Here is an 11,663-nt window from a genome sequence, read left to right on the forward strand (position 1 = left end):
GATGTTTTGGGTCTCATGGAATCAATATCAACTCAGAGCCAATGTCCTGTAGTCCCCAAAATGTCTGATTGTTTTCCTTTTCCAAGTGCACAGTTACTCTGGTAAAAGGCTGGAGGTCCCTTTGGGGAAGGATGAGAGAAAGATTTACAGTATATATTTTTGGTAGTGTACCAGGCTCCTTTCTGGAGGGGCCCTGGCCCCCCACTTCATTTGAGAGGTTCTGGGTCTGTAAACTGGCTCAAGTCTGGGGGCTGATTGAGAGGCCATGATTTTCTGTTTTTATGATTCAAGTTAGACTTTTGTTCACTTGACCTGGAAGTGTTCTGCTTATATAAATCAAGTAAGCATGTAGTAGGTTTCCCATCTATTTCACTTCAGGGAGCACCATGGTTAACTAGCCAATGCCACAGATCTACATAAGTCAGACTATTCTGATTGTTGCTTTGCCTCTGCTGTTCATTATGGTAAACACATCCACCTTGCTTTAGTGGATGAGACCTGCAGCTTGGCCCCAGCCACCCGGGATCCAATTATTCCCATTGCATTTATGTTTTCCAATTGAGTAACTGTGTTTCCCACTGCAAGATCCATCCTATGGAGGACAGTCACGGAGTTTTTCAGGGATGCTGAGGATCTGCTCACAAATCAGTTTCTCAAAGTATTGGTGAAAGGTACATCTTTAGACCCTCCCTTTATAGGTGAGCAGACTCTAAGTGATAAATCCAGTACCGGCTTCCATTTTCTCTAGGCATTTTAATCCCTTCTTCTACAACAAACCAAGGGAGAGCAGGCGTCTCCAGCTCCCTCATCGTGGGCAGCCTTTTGATTCATGTTTCAGCCAACCAACCAACCAACCAACCAGATTAGCCCTTTTCCTAGCTCCCAGAGCTGCAACATTCAGCACAGAATCTCTGCTCAGTGGGCCCATATCAATAAATTCAGCCTGATCCAACTTTATGTTCCTTCCATCATTATCCCACACCCTTAATATCCATCCCACACATGTTCCCTAGATTTCTGCTTGTATACGTTAGAAAACTCAAGTCGTTCTTTCGGAGTGTAGCACACTTCCTCATGAGTCACATTTTCTACCTCACCTTCAGGGGCCTGCTGAGACTTGAGTCTGGATGTAGAGCTAGAAGCAGAGGGGAAATGAGGCTGGGTTCTGAGGAGGATCAGCCTTGTCTTGCCCGGAAACTGCCTCGGGGAGGCTATTACTATTTTCTCAGGCAAAGAAGGGCTAAGCCCCTCAGACACAGGTGGAAAGGCTGATACTGAAACTGTTGTGGATGGGAGCGCTGCTGCCTGGGGTCAGGGGTGTAAGACCACTTCTGCTGGGCAAACAAGTCTCATCAGAATTTAGGGGCTCAACGTCCCCAGCTTCATCAGGATCTTTCCACATGTCCTCATCCTAGTTTACAGAATCCCATTCTCTCCCAATCAATGCCCTTAATTTCACAGTAGACACTCTGAGAGGCCGAGTCCAACTTCAGTTGTAAATCAGCCAATTGGATGATAAGGGCTTGTGTTTGATTTTCAGCCATTTCAGCCCTGTGGTTACAGGAGAGAAGATTCTGGCTCAGGGCACACTTAGAAGCTCGCAGACTATGTATGCAGAACTGGAGCTGGAAATCTGAATCCCTGTTATTTTTTTCTATCACTTTGCCCAGTGACAAGCAGCCATCAACGTCATTATATTCCTTGGTTTTCCACTAATGTTCACAGGTGTCATGTACAGAGTCATCGAGCTCTTTGCTTTAATTTGGATTTAGGTTTGGTGTATCAAAAGCAGATATTTTGTGTATTTCTATGAACAGCTTATGATGTGGATTAGTGGTGCTCTCTGTACTGTTAGAAGTAGAGTTCTGAGCATTTTCAGGTGTGGTCAGATTAGAGAGACAATTCCAGAAATCCCCAAACCTATTAGGAGAATTCATCCTTAAAATTCTGTTCCTCTAGAACCACTCCTGGTACCAAAATCTGTACTAATCAGAATACAGCAGGCAAATAATATTCTAAGCCTCCCAACTGACCTAACAGAATCCCTTTTGGCCAAGAGGACCCAGAGAAACCTTAAAAACTGAGTTCTGGCCAGGACAGAATGGGAGTTCAGACATGTCTCAATATATTCCTTTTTTATTAACCTTTCTAACACCTCACTCTGTCACCCAGGCTGGAGTGCAGTGTCATAACCATAGTTCACTGCAGCCTCAAACTCCTGGACACAAGCGATCTTTACTGCTTCAGCTTCCTGAGTAACGTGGACTATAGGCATGTACCATCACGCCCAGCTAATTAAAACAATTTTTTATAGAGATGGGGTCTCTCTGTGTTGCCCAGGCAGGCCTCAAACTCCTGGCCTCAAGCAATTCTCCTGCCTCAGCCTCCTAAAGTGCTGTAATGATAGGTGTGAGCAACTGCACTCACCCTTATTTATCTTTAGCCAGAATTCTGTCCTAAGGAGTCAGAAGAAACCAGCTATGAAAAACAAGAAACAGATAACTCATTGACTTATCGCCTTTAGTCAATCATCTGAGGCTATGACTGGTCTCCCTTTCCATCTTTGCAGTTTTGAGGTGACAGCTCACCAGTTTCACACTGTATCCCTTCCTAAAAACCGACCACCATCTCCAGACTGGTTTTGGCTGATGTGAAGAGGATGTACAGTAGGGCTTTCTCGGGTCTTCTGCTTCACCTTTTGATATCAGAGGCCTGAAAACTCCACTCTTGGATCATGCTGATGCTAACATTTTTTGAACATGCAACCCATGAAGAGGCATGAAGCTCAATTGCACATGTGCATGTTCCTCCTTTCGAAAATTATTTGTGACACCTCCTATAGTTTATTGAATATGTATACTTAGCCAGCTCATTTAGCACAAATTCCTGTCTTATCCCTCCCTCCCTTGGAGCATTTGCTTTGGGCTTCTGCTGGAGGCTACACTTCCCAGACTGCAGAATGGCTAGGCTGCAGGCTGCACCTTTTTTTTTTTTTTTTTAAATTTTACTTTAAATTCTGGGATACATGTGCAGAACATGCAGGTTTGTTAAATAGGTATGCATGTGCCATGGTGGTTTGCTGCATCTATCAACCTGTTATCTAGGGTTTAAGCCCCACATGCATTAGGTATTTGTCCTAATGCTCGCCCTCCCCTTCCCTCCACACCCCCCAACAGGCCCCAGTGTGTGATGTTCCCCTCCCCGTGTCCATGTGTTCTCATTGTTCAACTCCTACTTAATGAGAACACATGGACACAGTTTGGTTTTTTGTTCTTGTGTTAGTTTGCTAAGAATGATGACTTCCATCTTCATCCATGTCCCTGCAAAGGACATGAACTCATCCTTTTTTATGGCTGCACAGTATTTCGTGGTGAATATGTGCCACATTTTCATTATTCGCTCTATCATTGATGGGCATTTGGGTTGGTTCCAAGTCTTTGCTGTTGTAAATTGCAAAAGCCTGCACCTTTTATGAGAGATAAGGCTCTCCTCTCTAAATTCATGAACCTCATGATTCTTCCATTCACAGAATCAATAGGAGATAGATAGAAGATAGATATGAGAGGTTATTTAATTTACTAGGGGAATTGGCTCATGTGATTATGGAGGCCTAGAAGCCTCAGTCCAAGTCCCAAAGCCTCAGAACCAGGGAAGCCAGTGGTGTCACTCTCAGTCTGAGGCTGAAGGCCTGAGAACCTGGGTGACTGCTAGTGTAAGTCATGGAGTCCCAGTCCTGGAGAGTCTGGAGTACTGCTGTCTTCAGGCAGGAGGAAGAGAGTGTCCCAGCTCCAGGAGAGCAATGAGGAAATCCTTTCTCTCATTCTTTGTTCTATTCTGGCCTCCAGCTGACTGGATGGTGTCTGCCCACACTGAGCAGATCTTCCCTTTTCAGTCCACTGACTCACCTACTAATCTCTGGAAACACCCCCACAGACACACCCAGAAGGAATGCTTGACCAATTCTCTAGACATTCCTTAATATAGCCAAGATGACATCTAAAAGTAACCAGCACAGTGTACAATGTATTTAGATGTTTGTTTATTTTCTGCCTCTTCCACTAAATTGGGAGATCCAGGATAACAATGACTTGGTAACCCCAGCACTTAGAACTGAACTTTGCTTGGAACAGAGGCCACCAATAAAACATGGCTAGAGAGAAGAATGAAGGAAAGAATGATCACCAGCAGCAGCAGAGACTAATCGCTTTTTTTTTTTTAGCATCTTGCGCCCACCCACATGGCCAAGGGTGGCCATGTACTGATGAACTTAATGTCTCAATTCATTGCCAAGCACTGCATCATTCACTGTGAATGGTTCCAATTAAGATTTACTTCTGGACTAGGAGTGGGGTCTATTCAACCTAAACTCCTGGGCTGTTGCACAGTAGTAATAGTGGACGAGTTGGAATGGATGTTGAGAGGCAACTCCAATTCCCACTACAAGAGTTCAGAGGAGACCTATCAGAAATAGTTACCTTCACACTGGGCATTGCATTCCAACTCGCGCATGTTAAGGGCCCACCATGCAAAGTCAATGAAATAATACATGCCTCTCCCAAACTTGTTCCTCCCCCCTTCTTCCAGCTAAATCATTTGGTCTAAAATACACAGTTTGTTATTCTATAAAATAAATAAAAAGGATACACTGTCATACAGTTGCTTCGAATGGGATGAAGAAAATGAATGAACAAACCAATGGTTAAAATTCTTTATAAACAGACTGTGCACCAAATGGAAACGGGCATGATGCTGAACACCTGAGGAGCTGGGATTACGGGTGTGCACCACCACACCCGGCTAACTTTTGTATTTTTTGTAGAGATGGGGTTTCACCATGTTGGCCAGGCTGGTCTTGAACTCCTAGCCTCCAGTGATCCACCAGCCTCCAAAGTGCTGGGATTACAGGTGTGAGCCACCACGCCTGGCCAAGCAGATTGCCTTTGGACTTGAACTACAACTCTTCCTGGTTTCCAGCCTGCTGGCCTACTCTGCAAATTTAGGACTTTTCAAGCCTTCACAATCCTGTGAGCTAATTTCTTAAAATATCTCTCTCTCCCCCTCCCCACACCTATCCTGTTGGTTCTATTTTTCTGGAGAACCTTAACTGACACAGATTATCCCCTGGGGTACTGACGATAAAACTGTGGCAAAAAAGAATACGCTGTCCAGGAGCCTACGCTGTTTCCTAAGAGTAGCGGTTGTGCACCCCTCTGCCACGGTGGCAGATAAAACATGTGCTTCTTCCTGGAGACTCATTACTTTAGGGAACTATAAGCAGTTTATGCACTTTCAAAACCACTGAGGTGGTCAAACAGACTACAAAGATCAGATTCCTAGAATCTGTTTATGGGAGCAAGCACAGAGTGATCAGGCCAGGCAGTAAGACCGGATGCCAGAGCAGGATTCAGCAAACTGATGGGACGCATCATTTCTGGAGCCTCCGTGCCTTTGTACATGCTGTTCCCTCTGCCTGGAAGAGCCCTACTTGCATTGTGTACTAGCCAGGGTTCTCCAGAGAAACAGACCAATGGGATATGTATATATCCAGAAATAGATTTATTTTAAGGAATAGGCTCATGCAATTATGGAGGCTGGAAGTTCAAAATCTGCAGGATGGGCCAGCAGGCTGGATACCCAGGGAAGAGCCAATGTTGCAGTTCATTTCTGAAGGCCATCTGCTGGGAGAATTCCTTCCATCTCAGGGAGGTCAGTCTTTTGTTCGATTAAGGTCTTCAGATAATTGGATGAAGCCCACCCACATTATGGAGGGCAATTTGCCTTATTCAAAGTCCATTTATTTAAATGTTAATATCATCTGAAAACATCCTTACAGAAACATCCAGAAGATTGTTTGACCAAATATCTGGGCACTGTGGCCCAGCCACATTGACACATAAGATTAACCATCACTTACTGTTTGTTGGGAATTTCTCCTAATTCTTTAAGGTTCAGTTTAAACATCTTGGCAACACCAATCTTGTTCATTCCACCACTTGGACTCAGTACATTCTTATATTCGAATCCCTATCCCACAGTATTGTAATGATTTACTCACATGCCTGTGGTCTCCGCTAGACAGTGAGCTTCCGATGGCATGGACCATGGGTCTACTGGAGACAATATTGCAAAAATGATATGCTAGACTCTACCCAATTCCTAGCACACAGAGTTGCTCAATGTAATTCATAGAAGAAGGTGATAAATTAATGGGAGGAATCAGGAGCTAGCAATAGCAGTATTAAGTTATTGGATCCCCAAATAATTAGCTTCTTTTGTTTTTCCCCTGAATATCTGTTGCTTCAGAGATGCAATAGAACTAATGGATCTATCTGGTCACTCTGTCCCAAGCACACACGTACACACATACCCATATCCATTACGACAGACCCTGGGACGATTTACCGAGTCAGCCCCTTGCTAATTGCCTGAACTTGGGCATGATTCCTACATTCTAAAAGCTTGTTTTCTTTTGAAATCAATCATATGAGAACAACAATAATAATACCTATTGCACAATGTTGTTAGAAAAATTAAGTGCCTAGCATATAGTAGGTCCTTAGTAAAAGTTGATCCTCTTCCCTTAACCATATTTGTTTGTTTGTTTGTTTTGAGACAGGGTCTTGCTCTGTTGCCCAGGCTGGAGTGCAGCGGCGCTATCTCATCTCACTGCAACTTCCGCCCACTGAGTTCAAGTGATTCTCATGCCTCATCCTCCCGAGCAGCTGGGATTACAGATGCCTGCCATGACACTGGGCTGATTGTTTTGTTTTTAGTAGAAACAGGGTTTCACCATGTTGGTCAGGCTGGTGATCCTCCCACCTCGGCCTCCTGAAGTGCTGAGATTACAGGTGTGAGCCACCGCATCCAGCCCCCTTACCATGATTAATATCTAGTATATCTTGCATTAACTATTGAAAGTGAAGAAGAACATGTCAGTGAGTTCCAAAGATACTCTTAATGTCTCTTGGTGACCTGGCCTTCTTATTTGTCTTCTTCCACTTTTTGACAAAAGGGAGAATGTCGATTGTGTAGGCAGTGGTCTCACATGAAAGAAAGAGAAGATGGCTGGTGTGTGTACTATTTTATTCTCTATTGAAATTAGTGATTCTTAATCTTGTCAGGAACGCAGGCACTTTTGAGGACCTGAAGATAGTTAAGGGCTCTTTCCCCAGAAAAATGCATATAAATGTGACACTTTGCATATAATCCCAGGGTGTTCATGGACCCCACACACTCAAGGTTGAGAACCCTGAGTCAAAATCTCATTTGCTGCCTGTCCCTTGCCTCACATGTTCTCCGTCTCTCTATATAGACACACACACACATGCTCTCTGCCTCTGTCTCTATATGCACATGATGTTTCTCTCTCTATCTCTATCTCTGTTTCTCTTTCCTATGTATATATTTATTCATCTGCTTAACTCACATGTTTAGGATTAGGATAAAGCTTGTGGATGCCTAGGTGGATCGATCAATAGAAAAGTCGAGGAGCAGAAGGATCTGTGGAAAGAAACACTTCAGACAAATTTAACAGAGTTGAATTGAGCAAAGAAAGATTCGTGAATTGGGCAGCTCTCAGAACCAGAATAGGTTCAGAGCGACTCCCGGTATGCACAGAAAAAGGAAAATGCCATACAACGGAAGTGAGGCCAGAAACAGCTGGATTGGTTACAGCTGGGCATTTGCCTTATTTGAACCTTTGAACAGCTGGCTGCCTGTGGTTGGCTGAGACTTAGTTACTTCTTACAAGAGTAGCTTACAGTATGTTTATGTATCCACATCAAGTTAGGTAACAGTTCATTATGTACAAAAAATGTCTCCTTTTGTAATTATGATTGTTGTTCTCATATGATTGATTTTAAAGGAAAACAGCTTTCAGAATGTAAGAATCATGCCCAGGTTCAGGCAATTAGCAAGGGGCTCCACGTGAGTCAAAGGCAAATTTAGGCCAAACTTAAAATATGTACAGAGGCAGCTTTAGGCCAAACTTAATTTAACAGAGCTGTGGAGTTAGAATGGTTCCTTTGTTTTCACAGATGTGTCATCTTGGAGATGTTAATCTATTATAAGGTAGAGTATAGTAATGGGTAAACTCATCTCCTGAGGCCATTTAACCAGCTTCAGATATTCTGTGCAAGCCTGGTTTGGACTATTAATTCTGTCTGTATCTCCGTTTAAATCGTACTTAAGGTGGGAGGAGACACTGCCTTCTGTCTGTATCCCCTATCTTTAAAATGGAGATAACAGTAGTTCCACCATCTTGAGTTATAAGGATTAAATAAACTAAGACATATACAGATTTTAAAATTATGTATTTTAGTAAACACTCCGTAACTGTTAGCTTGTTTTATTATTTTGATGACTTAAAATCACCTATAATATAATTAGTTACATACAAAGCATAGCATTCGACAAATAATAAATTTAACACCACTAAGAGAAAAACGGCAACTAGAAATGTCTTTTCAGAAAAAAAGCACGTTCCTTAGGTGAGTTACTTTTTTTTTTCTTTCTTTTCTTTTTTATTTTTATTGCATTTTAGGTTTTGGGGTACATGTGAAGAACATGCAAGATTGTTGCATAGGTACACACGTGGCAGTGTGATTTGCTGCCTTCCTCCCCATCACCTACAGCTGGCATTTCTCTCCATGCTCTCTCTCCCCAACTCCCACCCTCTGCTGTCCCTCCCCTATTTCCCCTTGACAGACTCCAGTGTGTGATGCTCCCCTCCCTGTGTCCATGTGTTCTTATTGTTCAACACCCGCCTATGAGTGAGAACATGCGGTGTTTGATTTTCTGTTCTTGAGTCAGTTTGCTGAGAATGATGGTTTCCAGGTTCATCCATGTCCCTATAAAGGACACGAACTCATCGTTTTTTATGGTTGCATAGTATTCTATGGTATATATGTGCCACATTTTCCTTGTTTAGTCTATCATCGATGGGCGTTTGGGCTGGTTCAGGTCTTTGCTATTGTAAACAGTGCTGCAGTGAACATTCATGTCTATGTGTCCTTATAGTAGAACAATTTGTAATCCTTTGGATATATACCCAGTAATGGCAATACTGGGTGAGTTACTCTTAAATAGGGATTTTAAGTTAACAGAGTAGCTGGGATGCCAGTCTTGTTCCCGCCCCCCCCCCCGGCCCCCCGGGGCCCAGTGAAAAAGGAATCCATTGTCTATAAATGTCTTTTCTATAATAACAAGACCTTCCCACTGGGAGGGGAACCCACGTCTACTTCTAGAAGACATCACTAGTAGGGTTTTTGTCTTTTTGTCTCTTTTACTTAGGAAGGGTCTCTAATTATTTTTATACCAAGGCAAAAGGTTTACTATTATATATAAAATTATGATGCTGACACTTTCCCACGAAAGGTTGCTTAAAAGAAAAACAAAGATGAAAAGGGAAATGTAAAGTTGCAGTCATCGCTGCTAACACTTCACATTTCTAAGGCAAAAGACGGTCTAAGATTGAACTTATTTTCCCTAATTTATAGGTCTTGTTTATCTTTGGGCCTTCACTCTTCTCTTACAATGTTCTCCTTGTTTTTTCGAAAATAAAATATTAACCACTGCAGAACCGCGGCAGAATTACCCAGCAAGTTCAATGTTACCAGGTGGGGAGAAGCCATCTCTCCTAGGCCAGCTCCTGGCACCCGGTTGCCCCGCCGGGAGGGGAAGGTGCAGCTGAGCCTGCGCCCAGCAGATGGCGCTGCCTGCAAAACCTGGAAGGGTGGGGGAAGTCAGGGCAGGGAAGCGGGAGCTGAGTCACAGGACAAAGGGAGAGGAGGCGGCGGGGAGGAGAAGGGGAGGGAGGACCCGAGCGGTGGCAGTGGTCGGAGTTCTGATGGTTGCAAAAGTGTGAATTGTTAATTTTGAAGTGAACATAATTTCATTCTAATTGTAATTAAGGTGGGAGGAGACACCCGCTTTCTATCTAAGAGCATTCAGACTTGTTTGGGAATGTCAAGAAACTCGGTGAGCCAGAGCTCCTGGTAGCTATTTGCATAAGAATGGAGGATCCTTGGGGAGGAATTCATCCCAGGGGAAGAGGGAGCAGCTAGTGAGCTAGACCAGGAGCAGCTGGGGCCTGGATCGCTGAGTGCCCATTGTGCCAATGGCCAGGACGTGGCTCCTGACTCCCCAGAATACAGCTCTGTATCTTGCAGGGGAGGGAGGGGAATCCGTGTAGAAACTGGAAGAGATGTTTTACTAAAAATCCCAGTAAGCACCTAGGTAGAAGCCTCGCAGCCTTGGGGCTCTTCGGGCAGAGTGTAGCACCAGAGGCCCTCCTGGAGCTGGCCCCGGCTGCTGACCGTGGTGATCATTATCGAACACCCAGAACTGATTTCTTGCCGGGACCTGTGCCAAGAGCTTTACTTTCATCAACTCGTTTAGGTTTCCAAAGAAGTCTAGGTAGTAGATTCTGTTTTCAGTCTCATTTTACGGAAGAGGAAACTGAGGCTGACTTCACCTGTGGACAGAGCTAAGCAGTGGCACGACCTGGGTTGGAAGCCAAGTGGGCCTGGCCCCAGGACACACAGCTGCAGCCCTCCTTGCCTTCGGTGCGCATGTAGGCTCTGGGAGCAACCGGACACGCCCATATTATACATCCAGAGGACTGGGTGGGGTTGTGGTGGAGGGTGCTGAGCAACTCTGCGTGGCTTTGCCGTGAGGTCTTTGAGGTGCTCCTGGACTTGAGCTAAACCTCGAAGATCTGGGTTCTGGAAAGGCTTAGGTATTTCAGGCGGGGGCCCAGGAGGAAGAGAGCAGTAAGAGCTGGAAAGGGTGAGGTGAGCTCAGAGGCAAGAGAGGCCAGTCTGACCTGGTGGAGGGGGAGCAGCATGAGCTTGGGCAGGAAGAGTGGGACCTGGCAGGCTGGAATGACCTGGCACCGACGTGGGCACACCTGGGCACAAAGAGAGCACCGTGGAGAGGGGAGGTGAGTTTCACTGCCCTGGGACCCCCGAGACCTTTGAGTTCTTCTGTCGTGGGCTCACTTGCCAAGCTTTGAGCTTTTGGTTCTGACAAAGGCACAAATTGTTTATGGGCTTTGCTCAACGCAGCGTGAAGATGGTATCCGAAATGAAAAAAGGAAATTTAAAGAAGTTTGCAAAGAAACGAACATTATTGTCGATTCTCAATTACCTGGGAGGGATAAGGTTAATTGAAACCCACAGGTTTCAATAGCTAACAGCTTTTCCTTCTTTTGCAACCCATCTTTTGCTACAACTTCCAGAAAAAATAGCCAAAATGACTAATCAGATTTTCACATCGACTCCTTCATATCCCCCATCTGAAGTGCCAATAAGCAGTGAAATAGCCTGGGCATGAACTGCAGGAGGGAGACAAAGGAAAAGCAGAGGTCTGGAGAACTCTCTGCCTCGATGCGAAATTCCTAAGAAACCCAGAACTGAGGACCAGAAGGTGGGATGTGAGGGGGAGATCTGGGCACAACAGCTGCAGCTGTCACTGAACCTCAGAGCCTGAAGGGCACCCCACAAAGCTGAATATCTTAGGAAGTGTGAAAACAGCTTATTGGGGAGGCTTAAGTGGGGACATAGATACAAAACTGGGGTGAGCTGAACTGAGCACCAGTGAAAGAGGGAAAGAAATTCAGTGACAAACTCCCTGCCTCTTATCATTCCATTTCCCCTTTGTTC

The sequence above is a fragment of the Cebus imitator genome, unplaced genomic scaffold (assembly GCF_001604975.1).
Source record: "Cebus imitator isolate Cc_AM_T3 unplaced genomic scaffold, Cebus_imitator-1.0 Scaffold2, whole genome shotgun sequence".
NCBI lineage: Eukaryota > Metazoa > Chordata > Mammalia > Primates > Cebidae > Cebus > Cebus imitator.